We start from the raw sequence: 23,562 nt of genomic DNA on the forward strand, positions 1-23,562 counted from the left end.
ACAACTCTCTGTAATTTCTTTCAGAGGGCAGAAGCAGAGGGAATACTTCTTAACTCATTCTATGAGACCCAAATTACCCTAATACAAAACCCAGACAAAATGTTGTAAGAGAACTACAGACCAATATTTCTCATGAACATATATGCAAAAATCCTCAACAATATATTAGTAAGTTGAATCCAACAATGTTTCAAAAGAATTATAAATTATGACCAGATGAGGTCTATCCCATATATGCAAGGTTGGTTTAACATTCAGATATCAATCAACATAATTCATCACATCAACAGACTAAAAAAAGAAAAATCACATGATCAAATCAAGGGATGCAGAACAGCATTTGACAAAATCCAACACTCATTCCTCAAAAAACTCTTAGTAAAGTAGGAATGAGAGGAACTTCTACAACTTGAGAAAGAATATCTATGAAAACTTACAGCTAAAATCATGGTATTTAATGATGAGAAACTCAAAGTCTTCCCACTACAAGACACATACAAGGCAAAGATGTTCTCTATCAACAGTCCTTTTCAACTTCAAGTTCTAGCTAATATAATAAGAAAAGGAAATAAAATGTATACAGATTGGGAAGAAAGAAATAAAACTGTCTTTGTTCACAGATGACATGATTGTTTATGTGAAGCAAGTGACAAAACCCAGAGCTAATAAGCAATTATAGTAAGGTTACAAGATATTGGTTAGTATACAAATGTCAGTTGCTTTCCTAAAGAACAGTAATAAACTAGTGAAATTTGAAATTCAGGATACAATACCACTTAAATATTCACCCCCCAAAATGAAATACCTAGGTATAAATTTAACAAAATTTGTATAAGATTTGTACGAGGAAATATGCAAAGCTTTGATGAATGAAATCAAAGAACTAAATAAATGGAGGGGTATTCCATGTTCTTGAATGGAAAGACTCAATATTATCAAGATGTCAGTTCTTCCCAATTTAATCTTTAGATTCAATTGTAGTCCCAGTCAGAATCCCATCCATAAGAATTTATTTTGTGGATATCTGCAAACTGATTCTAAAGTCTATATGGAGAGGCAAAAGACAGAGTGGCCAACACAATATTGAAAAAGAAAAATAAAGTTGGAGGGCTGATAGTAATCTACTCTAAGGCCTACTGTAAATCTAAACCAATCACAATAATGTGGCACTGGTAAGAGAACAAACAGATCAGTGGAGCAGAAAGAAAAACCTAGAAATAAGGAATAGACCTATGTGATTGTAGTTAACTGATCTCTAGCAAAGGATTAAAGGTAATAAAATGAAGTAAACCCAGTCTTCTCCACCATTGGTACTGGAACAACTGGACATCCACACGCAGAAAAACAAATCTAGACACAAAAGACACAAACCTTATGCCCTTCACAGAAATGAACTCAAAGTGCATCACAGACCCAAATGTAACCCCTAGAAGATAACAAAGGAGAAAACATAGATGACCTTGGGTAAAATGATGCCTTTTTAGGTACAACACCAAAATATAATCCATGAAAGAAATAACTGATAAGCAGGGCTTTATTAAAATTAAAAACTTCTACTCTGTGGAAGACAATGTCAAGAAACAAAGAAGACAACCCACTGATTGGGAGTAAATATCTACCAAGACATATCTGATAAAGAACTATGACCCAAAGTACACAAAGAATGATTAGATCTCAACAATAAAAATACAAACAACTGAGTTAAAAAATGAATCAAAGACCTTAAAAGACTTCTCACCAAAGAAGATATACAGATGGCAAATAAGCATATGAAAAATGTGCCAGAGCAGATGTTACTGGGGAAAGGCAAATTCAAGCAACAATAAATTAAAGCACCCAAATCTGGAACACTGAGCACCAAATACTGACAAGGATGTGGAGCAACAGGAGCTCTCATTCATTGCTGTTGAGAATGAAAAATCATACAGAGAGTTGAAAGAAATTTTGGTGATTTCTTACAAAACTAAACAGTTTTATTGTTTGATCCAGCAGTTGTGCTCCTTGGTATTTACTCAAATGAGTTGAAAATTTATGTTCACACATACACTTGCACGTGGATGTTTATAGGAGCTTTTTTCCTAATTGCCCGAATTTGGAAGCCACCAAGATGTTCTTTAGTAGGTGAATAGATCAATAAACTGTGGTACATCCAGACAATGGAATGTGATTTACTGTTAAAAAGAAATGAGATATCAAGCCATCAAAAGGCATGGACAAAACCTAAATGCACACTACAAAGTGAAACGAGTCAATCTGAAAGTCTAAACACTATATGGTTCCAACTATGTAACTTTCTGGAGAAGACTAAACTATGGAGACAATAAGATCATCAGTGGTTGCCAGGGGTGGTGTGGACTAGAACAGATGAATAGGCAAACCACAAAGAATGTTAACTCAGTGCAAAGCTTTTGTTTGCTACCATAATGATGGATACATCATTCATAGACAATGCCAAGAGTGAACCCGGTGTAAACTATAGACTTTGAATGAATATGATGTGTCCATGCTGGTTCATCAGTCTTAACAAATGTACCACTTTTGTGGGGAATGCTGATCATGGGGGAGGCTGCAGACTTGTGGGAACTGGGATTTATGAGAAATATCCATATATTCCCCTCAATTTAGCACTGAACTTTAAACTGTTAAAAATAAAACCCCAAGTTTTAATAAAATTTTAATGAAGAAAATAAAATACATCTATTATTTATAGTATGCATTATTATATCCCTATAATTTATGTTGATTTATTGTTCATTTGTTTGAAGATTTATTTTTGCATGTAGAAAGAATAATTCTATTGTGAAAAGGAGATTTTACAAAACTCATAGAGATTAGCTACCACAAGATATTCAAAAAAACCTTTAAGAGCCAAAATGTAATTAATTTTCCTTACAAATAAATCAAACAAAAGGATACCTCCTTATTTGTTTACTGGCTTACTAAACAGAATATAAATAATAAAATAACAAATTTAAAAGTTTATAATTCTTTTTGTCCCTCAAAATAGGTGTATTCCTTAATGCTTACCAAATGATTTTATGCCTTAAAAGGTAAATAAAAAAAAATTTCACAGAGATTTTTTTTTAACTTTCTCTTTTTAGAATGAATCAAATCAGACAAGAACCAAAGCTGCCCAAATTAGATATCCTCGTCCCTGATTTCCAAATCCTTAATTTCAGTTTTAGGAAATATTTGTTAAACAGAAGATTAATGTCAACACTTCAGTTATTATCTCAGTGGTCATAGACTTTTTTCTCTTCTGTACCAGATTTTCCTGCTGAGCTAAGTCCGGGAGCAGCTGTTGTTGTTACAGCAACTTGGTTAGATTTAATCAATATTTTTTGAATGCCTACCTTGTGTGAGGAACTGTGGTACTAAGAAAAAAAGGAGACTTCATCTAGATGTAGTCTCATGAGCTGAATGTAATAAACACTTCAATGACAAGGACTCAAAAACTGGCCCAATAGTGTTCATCGTTCTGGATCCAATTTCACTCATTTTTATTATTAATGAAAAACACTTTACACCAAGATTTTAGTCAATTCTCCTAATATGTGAATAGGTGCTTACCAATGAGCCAATTTCCTAGTCACTAAGGGACTTGAAAAGAACAGTATCCAGGGTAAATGTTTCTGCTTGGCATGAAGGAACCCGAATTCTCCCTCTCAACTGATCAGCGAACACACTTTGAAAGAGACTTCATAAAAGATATGGAATCAAATCACTTTCAAACAGCTTCCAGCTCAGGTCATGATCCCAGGGTCTTGGAATCGAGCCCCGCATTGGGTTCTCTGCTCAGCAGGGAGCCTGCTTCTCTCTCTCTTTGCCTACTTGTGATCTCTGTCTGTCAAATAAATAAATAAATAATCTTAAAAAAAAAAAAGAAATTCTAGAAAATAGTCTAGATATTTAATAATCAAGGACGTTCCTTTCATACCTTTATTTTAAAGTATAAATTTATATAAAAGACATTCATTTTTTTTCTACATGTCAGTACAAATCTACTATAGTTAGTCTCAAAAATGCCTGATTTTTGGGGTGCCTGGGTGGCTCACTCAGTTAAGCATCTGCCTCTGGCTCAGGTCATGATCCGACAGTCCTGGGATTGAGAGTCCTGTGTCAGCTTCCCTCCTCTGCGGGGAGCTGCTGGACCCTGCTTCTCCCTCTGCCTCTGCCTGCCACTCCCCTTGCTTGTTCTCTCTCTCTATCTCTCTGACAACTAACCAACAAACTAAATAAATAATCTTAAAAAACGCTTGATTTTTTTTTTTTAAATTTTGAACCACGATTAAAAATCACCGTTGGATCTAAATACCAAGTTGTCCAATGCAGGAGAAATATAAAATTTTCCTCAGCTCAATGGTTCAAGAAAATAGGTGGATTTAGGGAGTTTATATTGGAAAAGAATAAATAGAGCTATGCATATTTGAAAGGCAGTCCCATGGAAGAAAAAACATACTTATTTTTGTCGCTCTGAAAAAGCACTACTGGCACTAACCTAAAGGACACACAGGCTTTACTTCAACTTAAGGACAGTTGGGACAACTGGAGTAGTAGAAAAAGGGAAGGTCTGACTTCCCACAAATGTGACTGCTTGATTGCTGGAAGTGCAAGCAGAAGCTAAATAACTCTTCGGTGCAGCATCCGTGTGGAGTAAGAGACTGGGCAAGACGACCGGGTAGGCAGAACCTCCAAAACCGTGAGAAGTAAATGTCCAGTCTTCATAAGCTATCAGGTAGTGGTATTTTGTTATAGCAGCCTGAATGGACCAAGGCAATATTCTATCCATTTTCTTCAGCTATGGATAGGGCTCCAAACCTGAGCTTGAAGTCACACATCTATCACTTGCTGAGCCAGTTCTTCCAGTCCAACCAGGTAGGCACCTTAGTGTATCAGTAGGGGGTTCTAGAGTTCCAAGAAGAGATGCAAACCACTAATTGGAGTGATGGAGCTCTACTTCAAGGTGAATTATCATCTCAGGGGGGCACTGTAACTTCAGGTCCCCTTTACCCACCTTGGGATAGGTTTCTGCTTCCCAAAGGAATTGAGAAAGATGCTTTTCGTTGCTGGGGACAAGTACAATGAGCTTGATAACCCGCCTACCTCTGCTCACTGAGCAGTCCTGCTTCCAGGATAGAAGGTTTGCGCTGACTGCCTTGACACCGTTCATGACTGTGGAACTTCTGGATCGAGGGCGTGCTGCTGTCCTCCCTGGTCAGCACGTCTCTCTTCTACCTTGCCGTCGTAATTTCCTGACCAGGTGAAGTCACCCAATTAGATGAGGTGACGTAGCACTAGGACTTCTTACAAGACTTTAAAAGATTGTGACAAATCAATAGTTACTGATAATAATAGCCACTTAGTTATTGGGCTTTTCTCTTCTTTTTAGAAAGTGAGCTTCATGTAATATTTAGACTGAGTCTGTCATGCTCTTTCATTTATTTTCCAAATAGAGAGCAACATAACCCACATACCATGTGCTTAATAATGTATTGAGGATCTAAATGGATAACTGGCACCAGTACCTTCCAAAAGTGGAATTGCTGTGTCTAGAGTCATAGCTGGGGCCATGTCTAAAATCATGAGTGATGGTTGAGGGGGGATATCTGACAGCCACTGAAGTTTCCTAGACGAACCTAGGGTTTTTCAAATTACGTTTTATTTTTGGATCCTCACATTTTCTTTAAGAACTAAAGATTAACTCTGTGTTTTCGTTTTAAAGATGAATCAGAAACTATGAGCATTTTCTGGATCATATGGACATATGGATGGCCATCTGATCCCTGAGAACCATCACACGATGTGAGTTCCCACAGGTGAAATTAAAGTACACCAGTACTGACTAGTTCCAAGTTATTTAGGAGAAGAACAGCTGCAGCTATATTTCCAGGACATATTAGAGCTAAGTAAAGGCCAAAATATGTCTCAGTTTACTCAAGAACTAAATTTCTCAATAGTTCAAGTGGAGAAAGTGGAGGGACATCTGAGGACATGCATAATAGCAGAGGCACGCTACAATCGTCAGCATCACATATACACATATTTAGTTCTTTAAGGACTAAAAATTTTATAAATGTTTTTATAATTTATAAATTTTATAAATTTTTATAATAAAAGAACATGGGTAGAGATCAAAAGGACAAATTTGATCAGTCTGGAAAGAGGTCTTAGTTTCAGAAAGAAAATATATCTCCCAACAATTTTTAAATATTTATTATAGTACAAAATCAGAATCTATACATAATCTCTCCAACAATTAGAAGAAAAAATAGCAGGTAGTTTGACAACAATAAAAAAGAGGTTATACAACTTAATCTCAATCTCTAATTGAGTTAAATTATTGCTGAAAACGTAAATGATTATTACTTTATAATTTTGATTTTATTTAACTTGCAATTTAAAAATTTTAAAATTGAGAATTGTCTAAGGAGTTTAGACTTAATAGTATGGATTATTTCTTATTACATTAACATTTGAAGTTAATTTAAATCGATGCTAGGCTTCCAGAGAATTCTTTCCCTTTAAACAGTTAACTGGGGTTTGAATTCCCCTGGTTAGACTAGTACATTCAGTACGTGGGAATCACTGTACTAGAGGCAGTTTAAATGATAAATAAGCAGTGTTGAATTATAACAATTTGCACTGGACGCCTGGGTGGCTCAGTTGGTTAAGCATCTGCCTTCGGTTCAGGTTGTGATCCTGGAATTCCAGGACTGAGCCCTGCATCATTCTCCCTACTCAGTGGGGACTCTGCTTTTCCCTCTGACCCTACCCTGCCTTATCGTGTTCTCTCTCTTTCCAGTAAATACATAAAATCTTTAAAATAAATGAATAAATAAATAAATTTGCACTAAAGTATCAATTTGGAAATCTAAAAAGCAAGATGCCGAGCAAAGACATATTCACAGTATTTTCTGGCTAAAGGAATTTTATAGTCGATTCATGAAATTCTTTTTTCAAATCTTGTTTACTTTTTACAAATCAAGAAGCAAACCATTATATTTCCATTGAGTTTTCAGGAGAAAAAAAATATTGTGTGCCACTCTATGTGGAAAGATACTCCTAGAGATTCCACAGTTTATAGACTCATTATAACTGAGTGCCCGCAAGGCAGACTGAATGTTAAGAGTGGCTATGGAGATTTAGCACTGATTTTGGACCCCAAGTTTTTGGAGCACAGTCACATTGAATGGAAAGAAATCTGGTGTTTACAATTGAATTTGACAATAGTGAGAACACGGAAAACTCTGGACTCTCAGACCCACGTCTGAGACATATGTCATTTGGAACATTGTTTGGACAGATGGGTTTTTGCTTAAGAGGATATTTGTAAGATTTAGACAAAATTATGGCTTAATACTGATCTGTGAATATCGATCTTCCTCACCGTTGAAATTTTAGAAAGGGAACCAGTAGTCAGGCTCCGTTAGATGGTATGGAGCTTAAAATTGATTCCTATGAAGAGGAACAAAGACCCCCATTGTAGCAGGAAGTATTGATCTTTTTCTTTACAAACTACCCATTCCTCAAAGTGCTTGGAGAAAGAGTGTTACAAAGGGGTCATTACACTGTTTTTGCTTTGCCCCTCTTGATACTCAACAGAAAGAGAAACAATAAAACAAAAAACTGTGACATATACAAGTCTAAAATATGGGTAGAGATCAAAAGGACAAATTTGATCAGTCTGGAAAGAAGTCTTAGGTTTCAGAAAGAAAATATATCTCCCAACAATTTTTAAATATTTATTATTGTACAAAATCGGAATCTATACATAATCTTTCCAACAATTAGAAGAAAAAATAGCAGGTAGTTTGATAACAATAAAAAAGAGGTTACAAATGTTATTTTTTCATACCGGGCTTTGAGGAAACTTCACATTCAAATTATGAAAATAATCACAAATATTAGGTGTGGGCAGAGCCACTTGTACAAGCCAGTGAGTGCTGACAGTACCCACAGGCAATGTAACTTGCAGATAGCAGGGGCAGACATGGAGTGGTGCTCTGCTTACCTTCAGGACTATTTTAAAGGTTGGCTAATGTCTTTATTTTATTATTTTAAAAATGTGTTTAATTTAATTTAATTATTTGAAAGATTGTGTTTATTTGGCAGAGAGTGGGAGAGAGAGAGAGCTAGAGAAAGCACAAGCAGGGGGACAGCAGAGGGAGAGGGAAAAGCAGGCTCCTCACTGAGCAGGGAGCCTGATGAGATGTGGGGAAGTGAGGCTGTATCCCAGGACCCCAGGATCATGACCTGAACTGAAGGCAGACGCTCAAACAGCTGAACCACATAAGTGACCCTGGCTAATGTCTTGAAATTGACTTTTAAAGCAAGCTAAAAAATATCCCCATAAGAACAGTAAGCACTATGTGTAACATCTTAAGGAGAGTAAGTTTCCTTATTTATTTCTTTCATCTGCTTTCTTTCATTGTTTCTACTTCCCTCTTTTTTTCATCATCTGAATGAAGTCCCCTGGGACCAGCCAAACTTTTGTTTATTTTAACATGTTCAATGAACACATAAATATAGAGCATGATGGGGTTTTCTTCTGAGACTCAGTGTGTGTGAGTGTTGGCCCAGGATATGTCTGCTTCATGGCAAAAATAAAACATAAGATTATCACTTAAGAAGAAAAAGAAATTTGGAGAGGACGTTGATACCTTCTTTATAAAATGGTTCCATATCACAGAAAGACAGTTTTTTTTTTTTAAGATTTTGTTTATTTATTTGACAGACAGAGATCACAAGTAGGCAGAGAGGCAGAGAGAGAGAGAGAGGGAAGCAGGCTCCCCACTGAGCAGAGAGCCCGATGTGGGGCTCCATCCCCGGACCCTGAGATCATGACCTGAGCCGAAGGCAGAGGCTTTAACCCACTGAGCCACCCACATGCTTCCAGAAAGACAGTTTTTAATAGGCATAAAGTATACTGATCTAGGGGCCAGTTTGGGTAGATATTGGGATTGCAAAAGAATTCAAGTTGTAAGAAATATTCTTTTTTTTTTTTTTTATTTCCAGCATAACAATATTCATTATTTTTTATTTTTTTTTTTGCACCACACCCCGTGCTCCATGCAATCCGTGCCCTCTATAATACCCACCACCTGGTACCCCAACCTCCCACCCCCCGTCCCTTCAAAACCCTCAGATTGTTTTTCAGAGTCCATAGTCTCTCATGGTTCACCTCCCCTTAAGAAATATTCTTAAATTTTATAGAGGAGTGTATTGCTCTGATTAAGAAACAGTCATTCGGATAGCAAGCTGTTGTCCTTTCTCCAAAGTCATGAATTGTCATTATATCTTTATCTTTTAGGCTTGAATAAGTGATATGAATTTAGAATAATTACTGTTTTGTTATATATTGTTTACTTTATTATATTAACTATATATTCTATTAGTATGCCGTAGTTAAAAAAGAATGATTATGTAAGTAAATACATAAATTTTAAATATTAAAATATTTTAATATTTTAAATATTAAAATATTTTAATATTTTAAATCTCAAAAATTCAGAGATTTCTACCAGTTGTTTTATTAATTTAACCCTTGGATACTAAGGTACTACATAAGCAACATAGTAAACACTGTTCTGGAAGAAAATGATCTATGATAATGGAAGTGGTTGAAGAGTCCATGAATGAATGCTTTGTATATTTAATGTGTAAACCTATTGTTATCTCAAACTTTCCACTGTATCCTTTGTTTGTTTTTCACAACCAGAGCTCTTCTTCACTATCACTTTCATTATCCTTAACACAGACTTCAGAGGCATAGAGAGTTCAGATTAAATTCAAGAAGCCTGTTAAATTCTCCAAGTGCAATGATCAGGAAATAAGTGGGGAGGAAAGGTAAAGATGTAACAATTCAGAGTCAGAACTGACACTTACAAAACAACTCAGACTCAAACATCCTATGTCTGTAAAGTGCTAAAATAGATGATCAGTCCATTCAAAATCCCAGTGAATGAATTCAGCCAAATTGACCAATGCAATGGCCTTATACATAATATTGAAACAAAACAGTTCATTGATGCATGGATTTGGAAATTGCTTCAAAAGCAAGGCAAAAGTATTCCTTGCTCCACAGCATTTTGAAGTCATGGTTGATACAAAGTACCCGCTGTCTACCAACCCCCCTGAAGGCATTTGGAAACATCTCTGATGCCCACAGACTCTTCTTCCCAAAGGGTGATTTTTAGCCTTATTCTGCAGATGAGAAATAAAGTTCAAAGGGACTAGGTAAATTGCTTGAGGTCAGAAGGCTAGTAAGCGGCACAGGTGGAATTTGAACTTTGCTCAAATGGACTTGAAATCCCCCAATTCTTGTTACTATGTGGTGCTGCCTCCTTGCTTTAAAGCGCATTTAAAGTTGGTCCTAATTTGGAATTAGGCACATTTTTCAAATGATTTATTGTACTGCCTAATCTATTGTTAGAATAAAAAGCTAATGGGATGGAGTCAGGCATGTTATTTATAAGAAATATTAAAAACTTAATTTGTCAGGCTACAAAGTACAAATAGAGCAAATATTAATTTTTGTCCATGCTATTGGAGATGAAATAACTATCCTATTTTTATAGGTTATGAGCTTTGTGATGTAGACACTGTGTTAGAAATTTAGAATCAAAGTAGTAAGAACTTCAAACTGAGACATCAGTTATTTAAACATCCTTATTCAAGCTACGTTTTAAGATAAACTTATTTAGTTGCTACTGAGGAATGAAAACACAATGAGCTATGAATTTTATAGATATCTTGATTCTAGTTATTACTGTGCTTCTTATCAGGGATTAGAAGAGGCATTTTTTTCTAGTTCTTAGTGGGTTTATTTGAAGTTCAAATTCTATTTATGCTTCTTTTCATAAATACTAGCTTTTCAAAAGAATATGTAGGTGTTCTAATTAAATGTTTGCATCTCCTCAAAATTCATATGTTGAATACTAGCCCTCCAGGTGATATAGCACTAGGATGTGATAATGAGGTCATGAAGGTGGAGCCCTTATTTTCAGATTGAATTTATTTATTTTCAGATTGAATTGTTATGATTTGATAATTGATCTATCTCACTGGGTGAGCCAGCAAAACAAGTAGTTAAGGCCTTGAACCTCAGACTCTAACAGTGTCCCAGGTTTGCTACTTCATGGCTGAGCATCCTTGAGCATACACTGCAGTTCCCACACCATTGTTAATGACTCTCAACAGTCATCTAGGAAGGAGGTGAGAATCAGGAAGGGGCACCACAAGAGTAGAGGAATGTTGCAATGTACAAGATGTTATTATGTTCAAATAATCTCCCTCAACACAAGCAATATCCCCAAATAACTCTTGATTTCTTATGGAGATGCCACTGAAATTCCAATTTTTATAAGGCTTTTTTAAGTGCCTCTAACTAAGGTTTTATTTGTTTGTTTGGTTTTTGGGTTTTTTTTTTCTTGTTGTTGTTGTTGTTTTGTTTTTACTGATGTTTCCTAAGGGCTATCCTCTTGGACATAGGAGGGCAATTGTTTCATCAGCAAATTATCTACCTAGATAAAGCATCTACCTTAAAAAAAAATCTTAGGAAAATAGTAATAGGCCTGAAGTGTGTTTGGCATTTTTTTTTCCCCTTTGGAACATTAAAAGAAGATGTTTGATAGAATGACACATGATAAAAACATGTTATTCAAGTGATTTGATAAATGATGACAGTTTGGTTGAGAAAGGATTTTTATTTGAATGCTACCTCTGTGGATAAAATAATCATAGAAATTGCTTTGACAGAAAATCATAGGTTCCTCAGTTTTGTGCATATATATACAACCAAGAATACCAAACATGATGTGACAAGAGTAATTTTTGAAACTCTGCTAATATATTGTCTTGCTTAAATACCCTTTCTAATACTGTAATAACAATAGCATGTGGACTTATTATTTTGTTGTCATAATATGGGAAGGTTGATTGAAATGAATCTTCCTATTTTTTCCCCCATTTTTATTTCCCTACTGGCACAAGATGAGTTATTCTATGTAAGAAACAGGAACAAAAGTGAAAAATTGTATTTCATATCATTATCTGTATCTGAAAACTTATTTATTCACTTGCTTGACATTCTGGACCTCCTTGGTACACTTTGTGGTAAAATTGAAATTGCACTTACTTTCAATTATTTGTTATGCTAATTACCTTTATAATTGGATCATAATTCCTGAATGGCCTATATAAGTCATATCACACATATAATTATATTAATTTTATCTCTGTTAATGTCTTCTATTAACTGGTTCCAGAATTGCCAAACTGTTAATTAGCTTCATTAATATAAGAGAAATATTTTAGAATCAAACCATATTATTACTATTAAAACAAAGAATACTGTGTCATTAAATTCTGGATTTTCTGATAACGTTTCAGAATAAAACCCCAAATTCTTAGAGTATATAATATTTTCATTTATAAACACTAGTGCTCAAAACAGAGTATGAAATTCCCCAAAAGAAAAGCCAACAGTTTTGATATCACTTCCCATGATGTATTATGTTTTAATAAACCTACGTTTATAGGAAAGTTGTTTAAAGTTTCTAATGAATTTTATTCAGAGTCTTAAATATAATAATCTATTTTCTCACTTGAAATCAGAAATTCTAGAGCATCTAAACCATGCTATATAAAAGTCAGAAAAACAAATAAAACCTGTGGAATACTAACGTGATTTCAAATATGATAGTTATACAACAATAAATTAAGAAATACTTAAAACCCCTTGGAAGAAATCTCATGTACAAGCTGGGTCTTGGTACCAATACAAACCATTTTTTTATTTCTTAAACCTGAAGGCACAGAGAAAAAAATTTCACTATAAAATTCTGTGAACATTTTGAGAGATCAAACAATATGCACATCAGAAAAAATAAATTCTAAACTAAGGTAACTAAAATTTAGCAAAGCAGAATTTATATTCTCTAGTAGGTCACTGAATGTATTTCTTCTTTTAGAATGTTATCCCAAAAGATGAATCATCCTAATATCTTTATGTCTTATTGGCTTTTCTAATTGTGCAGACGTTTGTATTCAGGGTTGTCCTTCTTAAGAATTTTAAAGGCATTGTTAAAAGAATAAAAGAATGCCTTTATTTTTTCTATTATAATCTCTTTAGGGATCCCACATATGTAACATTTTCTAAACCAATCTTATTTGCCAGATCATCAACTTGCTTATCAGAAAATTTCATTATATTGTCCAAATATTAATAAATATGGCAATTTAATATTGAAGAATTAAAAAAAAATTATTATCCAAGGTTGCATTTATTACCCAGGTTCATTGCTGAAAACAAATTTAAACAAGCCAAGCTTCCTGTCCCACAAAAAGCTTACAACATAGAAGAGATCTCAAACTTAGAGATAATGCTAAAGACTGATTCACTAAATTAGCAACTGTTTATTGTCTGTTATGGGTACATCAGGACTACATTAAAGCATGGAAGAAAGGGAACTGTGTTTGTATGCTTAAATGTTGTGTATTGTACTGTCCTTTATTGGAACATGGAGAGTTACCCTTATGGTAACTCTGACTTTATAGGAAAGTCAGGTCATAAAATCCCCACCAGAGGAGCCTTTCTGTTTGATGTAGAAGCAAGCTAGCTCACCTTTTTTAGGCTATAACCTCAGTGCATAGTGGTTTCAGATTTCTAAGGGAATCTTCTCTGATTTTCCCTGTCCTCTATCCACTGTCCCTCCTAAGTAGGTGAAACTTGGTAGGATTTGGTGGGATTTCCTTTATTTACTCCTCCCCAAAATGGACAACTTTATCAAGAAGGGTTGCCATGGGGCTGCCCATGGTTCATTCCTTCATGTTGGTTCCATACCTAGTAACAATTGCTCAGTGTGTGATACTGCCTATCACTGGCAACATTTTCTCAATCACCATGTGTGAGCAGATAGAACCCTGCTAAAACATAACTTACCTCAGGTATAAAGTAATAGCATCATAATTTGGGAATTTCAGCATACCATAATTCTACTAGTTACCACAACTGAATTCTAATTATTCCAAATTTTGTGAAATAGAGAAAGGAAAAAAAAAAAAAAAAAAAAGGAACACAAACCATCTAAGGCAGCAAGATACATTGTCTCTACCAGCACCGTAGCATAAAAAAGCCTGACAGGGTTGAGTTTGTTTTTAAGTACTAGAGAGTGGGAGAGACACTGGCTCCTTACAGAAGAACTCAGCAATCTAACAGATGCTTCCAGGGGATACAGGAAAGAGGTATGGTCTTCTGTAAGGTACATATGTGAGGCAGCCTTCTGTTTTGGTACTGTGAGTAAAGTACTCTGATTTGGTACTCTGATTAAAGGAAGGAATGCCTAAAGAAGGAACAAAAGTTTTGGCGGTTTTCCAAAAGGGTGTTTTGGCTCCCCATACAATCTCATTTTTCAACCTGTTAGAAATCGGTTCTTTAAAAAGACCTCTCACAGCTGCTGCTGAGTTAGATGCCTGCTGACCAGGCAATTCTCTGATTTAGGCTAAGTATATAGCATCCTGAGCTCAAGAGGAATCCAACTTGGATTTTTAACTTCTATTATGGAAGAGATGGATATAAGATGGAATCATATATACCTGGGAATAAAATTTAGTGTTCAGCTAAAAAAGTCAATACCCAGCAAGTTAGAGAAAGGAAAAAACTAACATCACCTGGTAGATCCTTCTCTATTTTTGGAGTTCCAGTATGGTGCAACGCTAGGACAACCTTGAGAATGGTTGTGGGGGCGGGGTGGGGGGCATGTCCTTGCATAGCTGTGAAGAATGGAGGCACCGCAGAGAGGTCAGTCCCCTGGCCTTCAGTATCAGCTTCACCTGGGAACTTCACAGAAACAAATGCTTGGGCTGTAGTCCAAACCTTCTGAATCAGAAACTCTATGGGTGGAGCCTAGCAATCTGGGTTTTAATGTTCTCTAGGGAAGTCTACCAGAAACTGAGAACCACAGGTCTACAAAGTCAAATAAGTACCTTAACTGCCTATTTCTGTTTCGATAGATTTTAAAAATGGTTCTCCAATGCCCAGAGCTGCCTCTAGTTCAGACCTTCTGCATTTGGCTGCTTTCTCTAGACATTTCATTAGCTCCAGAGCCATCTGGCAATTTGATTTTAATCCTTTCTCATGGCTGCCTCAGATTTGGGACAAGTTGGAGGGCCTCTGATGCCATCCTTCGTGTGTTTAACAATCTGGCCAAGGTGTGGGAGTCAGTGGCCCACATTCTGGTCACATCTGCCTGGGAACTGTCTAGTAGTCCCAGAGTGTCTGAGAATCCATCCTGCTTGGTGCCTGATCTCCTCCAGCTTACTTTGTGTTGACATTTTTACCTTTGAGTTGAGATAAAGCAGAGAAGACTGAAAACAAAGCATCTATTTTCCACGCGTGCTTTCCTCAGATTTAGCTTTGAATTCTTAAGCCTCTGCCAGGAGGGTAATTAGAGCCCAGATAAGAGGCCAGCTATGGCAACTACTTGTCTGCAATACACCCATTCCCCCCTCCTCCAACCCCCCCACCACCCCCGCAAGAGAGAGCTCTACATTTGATTAGAGAATTTCTACAGAGAGTTTGCAGACCCATAGCTCATTTTCGGGAGATAGAAAGTTAAAAGGAAAATTTAGCAGGAAAGAGCACGGTTTTTATCTCTGTGTTACCATCAATCATTCTATTTTAGAGGTTCACATTCAGAGGTTCTTGCGAACAAGCGAGAGAATTTACAAAGCCATATTTAAGGGAAGCCCTCTGGTGAAGGAGGATGTTATTCCACTGCCTTCTGCTTGCAGGAAAAAGGTGCTTCATCCTGCTGCATTGTTACTTATCCTCATGTGACCTGAACAGCCAGAGGCAAGAACGAACAAGAGTGCCTTAGATGGATGAGGGAAGATTTTTAAATGACTATGCTAAAATAAGAAGGGAAATCAAGGGACTGCTGGAAGGCGTATTTGGTGGAAGCTCTGGGAGGTCGATCTGTGTTGGGGGTCCAGAGGAGGGTGCTGAGGAGTCATGTCCAAGATGGTGTCTAAGGGCCCAAGTCATAGGAAGCAGACCATTCACCAGAGGGTCAGATTGGAATGGACAGGGCTAAGGGAGAATGCTGGGTTGTGTCCATGGTTTGGAAAGGAATATGGGAGGAAGAATGTCCAGGTAATTCCGTGAAAAACTTAGGGAGGAGGGCAGCAAAGTTCCACAGGGCAGCAGCCAGGGGACAGAAAAGGAATTACTGTTAAGTGTTTAGTGAATTCAGAGACATACCATTCAAATTACGTTGTTATTTGAGGGGGCACAAAGGTTAGGGAATATACTAGGCCCTAATAATGTCAGTAATCTCAGGCCCGATTTCTGACTTCACAAAAGCTTGCAAAGAAATTAGAAAGACCATGCAAATCCATGTAGACCTCCTGCCAGATTGTGGGCTCAGGGCTCAGTGAAGAGCTTGGCCTTTGAAGATCCCCAATAAATTTTTGATGTTGATGACAATTTGGGCTTTTTTAAGAAGTCAAAAGTGAGTGAGTGACAATAAGTTATTAGAATTTTTCTCAAAAAATAATTCTGGAGACACATACTGGAATCTTAAAATGGACTATTAATGTTTAGAAGGAGACTTGGAAATGACTGGTGACTGATTTAACAAAAGAGGTTTTGTGAATTAAAAGCATACTTTGAAGGGGGAAGATGAGTTAATTTTTACCATTTGAAGAAAATGGTTCAAAATTTCTGAAAACTAGAACTGTTTGTTGTGGTTTACTTGCTCTAATTGACATTTATTATGATATATTATCTCAGGATATCATATTCTTCAAAACAGCTGACCTAAATGTAGTGTATCATATTCTGAAGTCCTCTGTAGAGGTTTTAGAATCCAGAAAGGGCAAGCCTCCCTCCACAGCTCCATGCAATCTTTTCAGCATCTCTACATGGACTTCTAGCTGCTGCTCTATACCATTACCTACATGTCCAAAATGTATTTACACTTCCATGTCCCCAGCTTAATCCCCAATAGATCTGCTTTCCCCTCAGTGTTCCTTATCTCAGCAAATGGCAACATGATGATTTCTGTTGCTCGCGACAGAAAAATAACATTTTTTTTTTTTAAATTCCTTTCTCTCTCCCCACCCCAAATCTCCTTGATTGGGTATACCATTGGTCTCCACCTACAGAATTTATTCATAATCCATCCACTTGTTACCCTCACCACCACTGACACCCCCAGGCACACCATGCTCAGCTCTCAACAAATCAGTGGAATTACCTCCTAAAGAATTTCCCTGCTTCCATGCGTGTCCCCCTGTAGTCTATGCTCAACGCAGCACATGCTTCTCAAAGTGGAAGTCTGATCATGTCCCTCTGCTTCAGCCCTCCACTGGCTTCCGTTTTCATCAGGAAGGAAGACTAGGTACTTCAACATCGAATTTCTAGATGACGTTATAGAAAGTCCTGCTTCATCTAGCCCCAGCTATACCCTATACCTCTCTCTCTCTCTCTTTTTTCTTTTTTTTTTTTTTTGCCTAATCAAACTTCAGCTTTATCAAAGCTCAGTTCAAATACCCCTTACTCCCTTAATGCTTCTCCAGTTAATCGAGATTTTGTTTATCATGTCCTCTGAACTATATAGGCTAGAAATGTTAGCTTGGCATTTAATTTTGTGCATACCATAGTATATTCAATTTGGTTCAAGAAAACATTGGAAAAATTCCCATTCTAGTTAGAGTTAGATACTACTTTCTTCCAGAAAGATTTCAAGGAAGATTAAAACACATCATGGATAGCACGATAAAATAACAGAAAGATGGCTGCTCACAAGTTTTAATGTCTTCTAGGCCAAAGTGAAAAAGTAAGAATTCACTTATTTGAATCTTCTCTCATCACATCACATAATTCAACTGGATTGACAATACCGGAGATTTAAAGGAAAGGGAACTATTTCTCCCTTTCGAGTTGTTTGGATTTTTTTCAAGTAAATAAGAGAACAGGCCCTAATCATCTTTATTATCTTTTCTATTCTCCCACTGCATACAGTATTCAAAACTTCCTCCTCTAAATGGATACAGAATAATGTGTTTTTACCGACCATTTTGGGCTAGGACTGAGCTGTTATTTCACCCTGTTTTTGGTTTCCTTGCTTCTTCATACAGAATGAGACTTTGAGATCAACTGAATCTCAAAATATCTGCAAATAAGCAAAATTTGAACTACTGCTGTAGCTACCAGTCTCCTAAATGAGCGTCAATCTTCTTTCTCTTGACTGGTCCATCTACCTTAACTCAATTTTATAAGACCCAGAGACTTTTTGATAACATTTACATTACATTACATTTGATTACATTACACTGATCAGTATTCCTATTGATCACATACAGGTGCCTGGTACTACGATAGGCTCTGTGATAGATATTACAACAGTCTCTTAGGGTGCTATCTTTCATTGTTTTTGTCACTACTAAGACTGAGTTAAGCACCTACGCAGCTCCATAGGTGTCTGCCTTCAGCTTAGGTCATGGTCTCAGGGTCCTGGGATCTAACCCTGCATCAGATTCCCTGTTCAGCAGGGAGCCTGTTCTCCCTCTCCCTCTGCCTACTGCTCCCTCTGCTTGTACTCTCTCGTACTCTCTCTCCCTCTCCCTCTCTCTGTGTCATATAAATAAATAAAATCTTTAAAAAAAAAAACAAAAAAAACAAAACCTGAGTCAAGGGACAATGATTGTTGACTCAGAAACTTGGAGCTAGAATTTACTAATAGGTATAATAATAGCATTTCCTCTAATCAGGTCTCATTGGTCAATATAAAATTAAATCTGACTGATTAGTTTTAAAGCCAAACACATTTACTGTTGTTATTAGTCCCACTTGTATGTCATTTCAAATACTTATTAGCAACTGTATCTTCACATATTCCTAACTGTAGCAACCAGCTTTGTGCCATTGTAATCTTTAGCATCCCACTTTTGCTAGTATCTTTTGCATCTCATTTCCTGCCCTGGGATGACCAATAAGAATCGCTCAATACTACTGTATATACAATTTATAGGGTCAGGTTTATCAGTGCTCAAGGACCACACTTGACCAGAAGCCTATGGAAAATTCTTTAGACTTTCATTCTTCAAGTGGACACATTTTGTAAGGATCCTCATAATTCTTGTGGGATTGTGTGGCAGCCATCTGTACAAGGGCTGGTTCACTAACACATATTTTATTGGTTTTCTCTCCATTAGTGTTTTACCCCCATGTCCTTCCCTCCTGCCCCCCCAGATCATACAAGCACTAGCACATAAGCCTCTGACTCATGTTTTGCATTGAGTCCAACCAGGTTAAGAACTGCTTAACCTTAAATATCCACCAGATAGTGTTACCTCTTTTCAAGGAAATGAAACTCTATTATTAGAAGATGCTATAGAAAATTCCTCATATATAGGGCATGCCCTGTTTTCTTGTCCTTATCTCCAGGGTGAGCTAATCATTAAAAAATGCCTTAGGAAATCTCTTTCAGAACTTAAAATGTAGCAAGCTCAACCTAAGCTAGGTTTTAGGAACATAAAAACATGAAAAATAAAATTCCTGCATTCAATACACTTGGAGTATATGGACAAACAGACATCTAAACAGACAATTAGAATATAGTGAAGCAAGAGAAATGGTAAAGTTTTGCATAGGTGCTAAGACTTCTGGAAGAGAAGATTCTGAAGAGATTCTAGAATGAAAAACTAGGATTAATCCAAATAGTAAAAAGGGGGAAAGTAAGCTATGCCAGAGATAATTATATAATAGTCCAGAGACTTAATAACAAAATATCTGCAAAAAAGTAAAAGAAGTGGAGTTTATGGAGTATGAAGTCAAAGACGATGAATTTGCAGAGACAGGTAGGGGTTGTGCAATAGAGAGACTCAAATGACTTGGTAAGGAAACCATAACTCATCTTGCAGGTGATGAGAAGCCCGCAAAAATGGTAGTTCTTAAACTTTTTTGAGTCAAGGATTATTTTGAAAATCTGGTTGAAGTTACTGTCTCCCTGTCCAAAAAGAGCACATCTGCCAAAAATTTTTCATTCCATTTATTGTGAATTATTGTGATTCCCCTAAAACCTGCCCACAGACTCTCTATAAATACTCATGTTAAGATCTCTTGCACTAAAATATTTAAATCATAAGAGTAATATGTTTGGATTTGTTATGAACATTCTGGTAGCCATATGGAAAATGGATTTTTGAGGGGCAAGTTTCTAAGTAAGACCATCAGTGGGGGCACTATGTAATAATCTAGGTGAATAAAAATGAGCAGCAAACATATAGAGTGTGCAGAGAGGAAGTGATGGATTCAGAAAATTTCCTTAGGAGGTATACTTAACAACACCGGGGTTGATTAGCAAGACAGGGTGTTGATGAAAATGAGTTTGTTTTTGGACATGCTGCCTTTGTGATGCTTTTGGTGTATCCAAGTAAAATGTCCTACAAAACTTTGGCTATACCAATCTTGAGGTGAGGACTCAAGAGAAAGATCTGACAAATGTCAATCTATATGTGATTAAAACCACGAGTAGATGAGTTGATTCAGAGAGACAGTGTAAGAGAGTGGGTAAGAATATTCATACAAAGTACAGTTAAAAGTGACATAAATATGAGGTATGAAAATTTTCTGTTTTATATGGCAAATAGGTCAGACAGTCATTTCAGAATGGCAGAGACACAGACCAAATTAAAATAGGCTGAAGAATGAGTGAAAACTATGGAAGCAAAGGCAATGAATGAAGACTATTTAGAGAGTTTGGCTCAGAGAAAAATGAGCAAGAAAAAGCAACAGTTAGATGTTTGAGATAATTATGAGAGGGATTTTGTTTTGTGTGTGTGTGTGTGTGTGTGTGTGTGTGTGTGTGTTTTAAGGCTGAAAGAGAAATGAACTTGCTTCTGCACTGTGGAAAATGAGCAATGGCAATGAACAGAATGAATGGTAATGGATAGAATAAATTAAGGTCCAAAAGAGATGAGAGGAGGGGATCCAAATCACCAGCCTAAATGGATTGTCTGAACCTTACACTGGAGAGAGGGTCTCACCCCTTGTGAACTGGAAAGGTGGCTGGGTTGAAGATAATTCTGTAGGTGCTATGCGAGGAAGAGTAGCAGATCTTTCTTCCTTAATATATCATTTTTCTAGGTGACCTAAAAAAGAGATAATAGTTTTGTAAAGACTTTGAAAGGAATGGAAGAAAGACAACCAGGAAGCCAAGAAGCCAGAGTTTAATGCTGGAGACCATTGACTTGTACTCACAAATCCTAGAGTGTCCGACTTTCTCCTGCATTGCTCCAGGGGCAAACGTGTAGGAAAATGATGGATTAATATGGAATTAGGGTCTGGTTGGTCAGTAATGACAGGAGGATATAGGTGCATGGGAACTGAGGAGACCACAAGACCCAGCTGAGTAGGGCAGAACTGGAATGAAGGGAGGCGAGGGAGAAAATAGAAATTGGGATCCATATTTGACTAAAGAGAAAATGTTAAGAACAGTGAGTTTGTGAAAGAGCCTAAAGGAGGCGAGTTCTTTGTCAGAGAACAGAACATTGGACTTAAAGATTGCTGACCTGGAGGAATTCTGGGTTAACTGCCCTTGGGCGAGGGAAGGTGGGGTAGAAGGGAATATCTCCAGATTTGGGATCAAGAGACTTTGAAATTAGTGGGTAGATACACAAGGACATGGAAATCATTCAAGGTGATAATGATGCTTGAGGTGAAGAATAAAACTTTGATTCTGAGCAAAGTCTTCACAGGCAGAAAGATAGAAGGTGAATATTTCTAATCCTGTGTTATCTGAGGTCAAGGGATTAGGCAGCCTCCTTTGGAGAGGAGGCACTCTCATGTTCTCAGAGGAAAAAAAAAGGTTGTAATATTCTTAGAAAAGGGTTTCAATGGTGACAAGGCAGAGCAGGAAGCATTTTATTTAGGCATTGAGAATATGAGAGACTGTTTAAAATGGAAAAGGAGCTTTAGAAACCAAAGAGAAAAGGTTTGGGAGTATAAGTACAACTCTTGTAGTGTAAAGGGGAAAAAAAAATTAACTTTTAGTAAGACTGTATTTCCCGGACTTGCCCACATAACCCTTGTTTGCATAGTGCCTATTAACCTCTTACAGAAGTAGTGCTGTGTGGATTCCAGTTTGGGAAACCTTGGCAGAGCACTCAAGGATGGCAGGGCTGTGAAGCATTCCTTGATGGAGTTGCTGCCAAGTCACGGTAAATCCAACTCTTACGGTATCTGGAGGGCAGCGTTTGGATGAAGATGAGCCAGCTTCAAGGCCACCCAATTTGTTGAGTTGCTTTCATGGCTGTTTGTCTTTTTGACTCAGCTAAATTGGGAAGTCTGTGAAATCAGGATCATTTGTAATTTATTTACATCTCTTCAACATTAGGCTTATTACTGAGCATACTAATAAATAAAAAATAAATCTTTCTTATTGAAGCTTGCCATGAGCAAAAACAAATTTACAACTTAGTTTTTATTTTTTGCTTCTTTCCTTCTGCCTTTGTTAGGGATTTAGCTTCCATTTAGGTTTTTAATCTAATTTGAAATATCCAAATGTTTTGGAGTTCTTTGTCAATTTTTTATGATAATTTTTGCTTATACCTTTCAGTATCTCATATTTCTACATACTTTCTTTCTTTGAAAATTTGATGAAATGGTCATAGACAAAGGAAATGTGAAAAGACTATTTGATATTGCAGACTAGTGAAGTGTTTATTCTAATTATTAGAAATAAACAAAATAAATGATTAGACAGATTTGAGAAGTATGTATCTAAATCATTTAAAGGCGATGTTGTTCTTTCAAACTAAACTTTTAAAAAATTAATCCAGAGTATAAAATCAATTAAAAAAGTATAAATTGTACATATTTGACCAAAAAGTGTTATGACTATCAGGAAATTACTCTTGAGAATTCTTTAGTTTGCTTATATAATACAGTAAATATAGTTTTATATATAGAAGGGAATAGGTAACTATTAATATATATGTTAAAAATGTGCAGAATTTAATATTAATATTAATTTAGTATTAGAAGAATAAAGATGAAAACATAATTTATAGTATTTATAGTTACACAAAAGATAAAGAGTCATACATATGTGCTTGAATATACAAAAGCAAAATGCAAATTATATGTGATTCTACTGTGGCATATAAAAGCAAAGATGTAAAACAGTTAAAGAGTTTAACTTCTGAGCCTGGTACAGTTATGAATTGTTCTTGAGTTTGTATTTTTAAAAATATTAATACTATTTGTTATGCATTTATTAATATTCTCCCATGAGGGCACTTGCCATCAGCTAAATGCAAGAAAAAAATAAGGGTACTTATAGAAACTTCCAACCTCTGGATTATTTGATATATTGTCCTCCAATATTAGCAGAGCTTATTGTTAGGACAGAGTTCCAGCAGTTATTAATAAGCTCTATCTCCCCTGCTAGGGTGACTTCACAATACAAGATAAATCCAGACTGTTTGAATTAGATATCGCTAGTCTCACTATTGCAAGGTGGACATGAAAGTTCAGAAATATATTGTCCAGAAAGT

At 36.4% G+C, this 23,562-nt stretch overlaps 1 protein-coding gene across 1 annotated transcript in view; it reads left to right on the plus strand.

The window, feature by feature from the left end:
- The window catches only part of C16H8orf34 (chromosome 16 C8orf34 homolog), a 386,725-nt gene that overhangs the window by 273,773 nt on the left and 89,390 nt on the right, over positions 1–23,562 (plus strand). The window lies entirely within an intron of this gene.

Source organism: Mustela erminea, chromosome 16, assembly GCF_009829155.1.
Source record: "Mustela erminea isolate mMusErm1 chromosome 16, mMusErm1.Pri, whole genome shotgun sequence".
In the NCBI taxonomy this organism is placed as follows: Eukaryota; Metazoa; Chordata; class Mammalia; order Carnivora; family Mustelidae; genus Mustela; species Mustela erminea.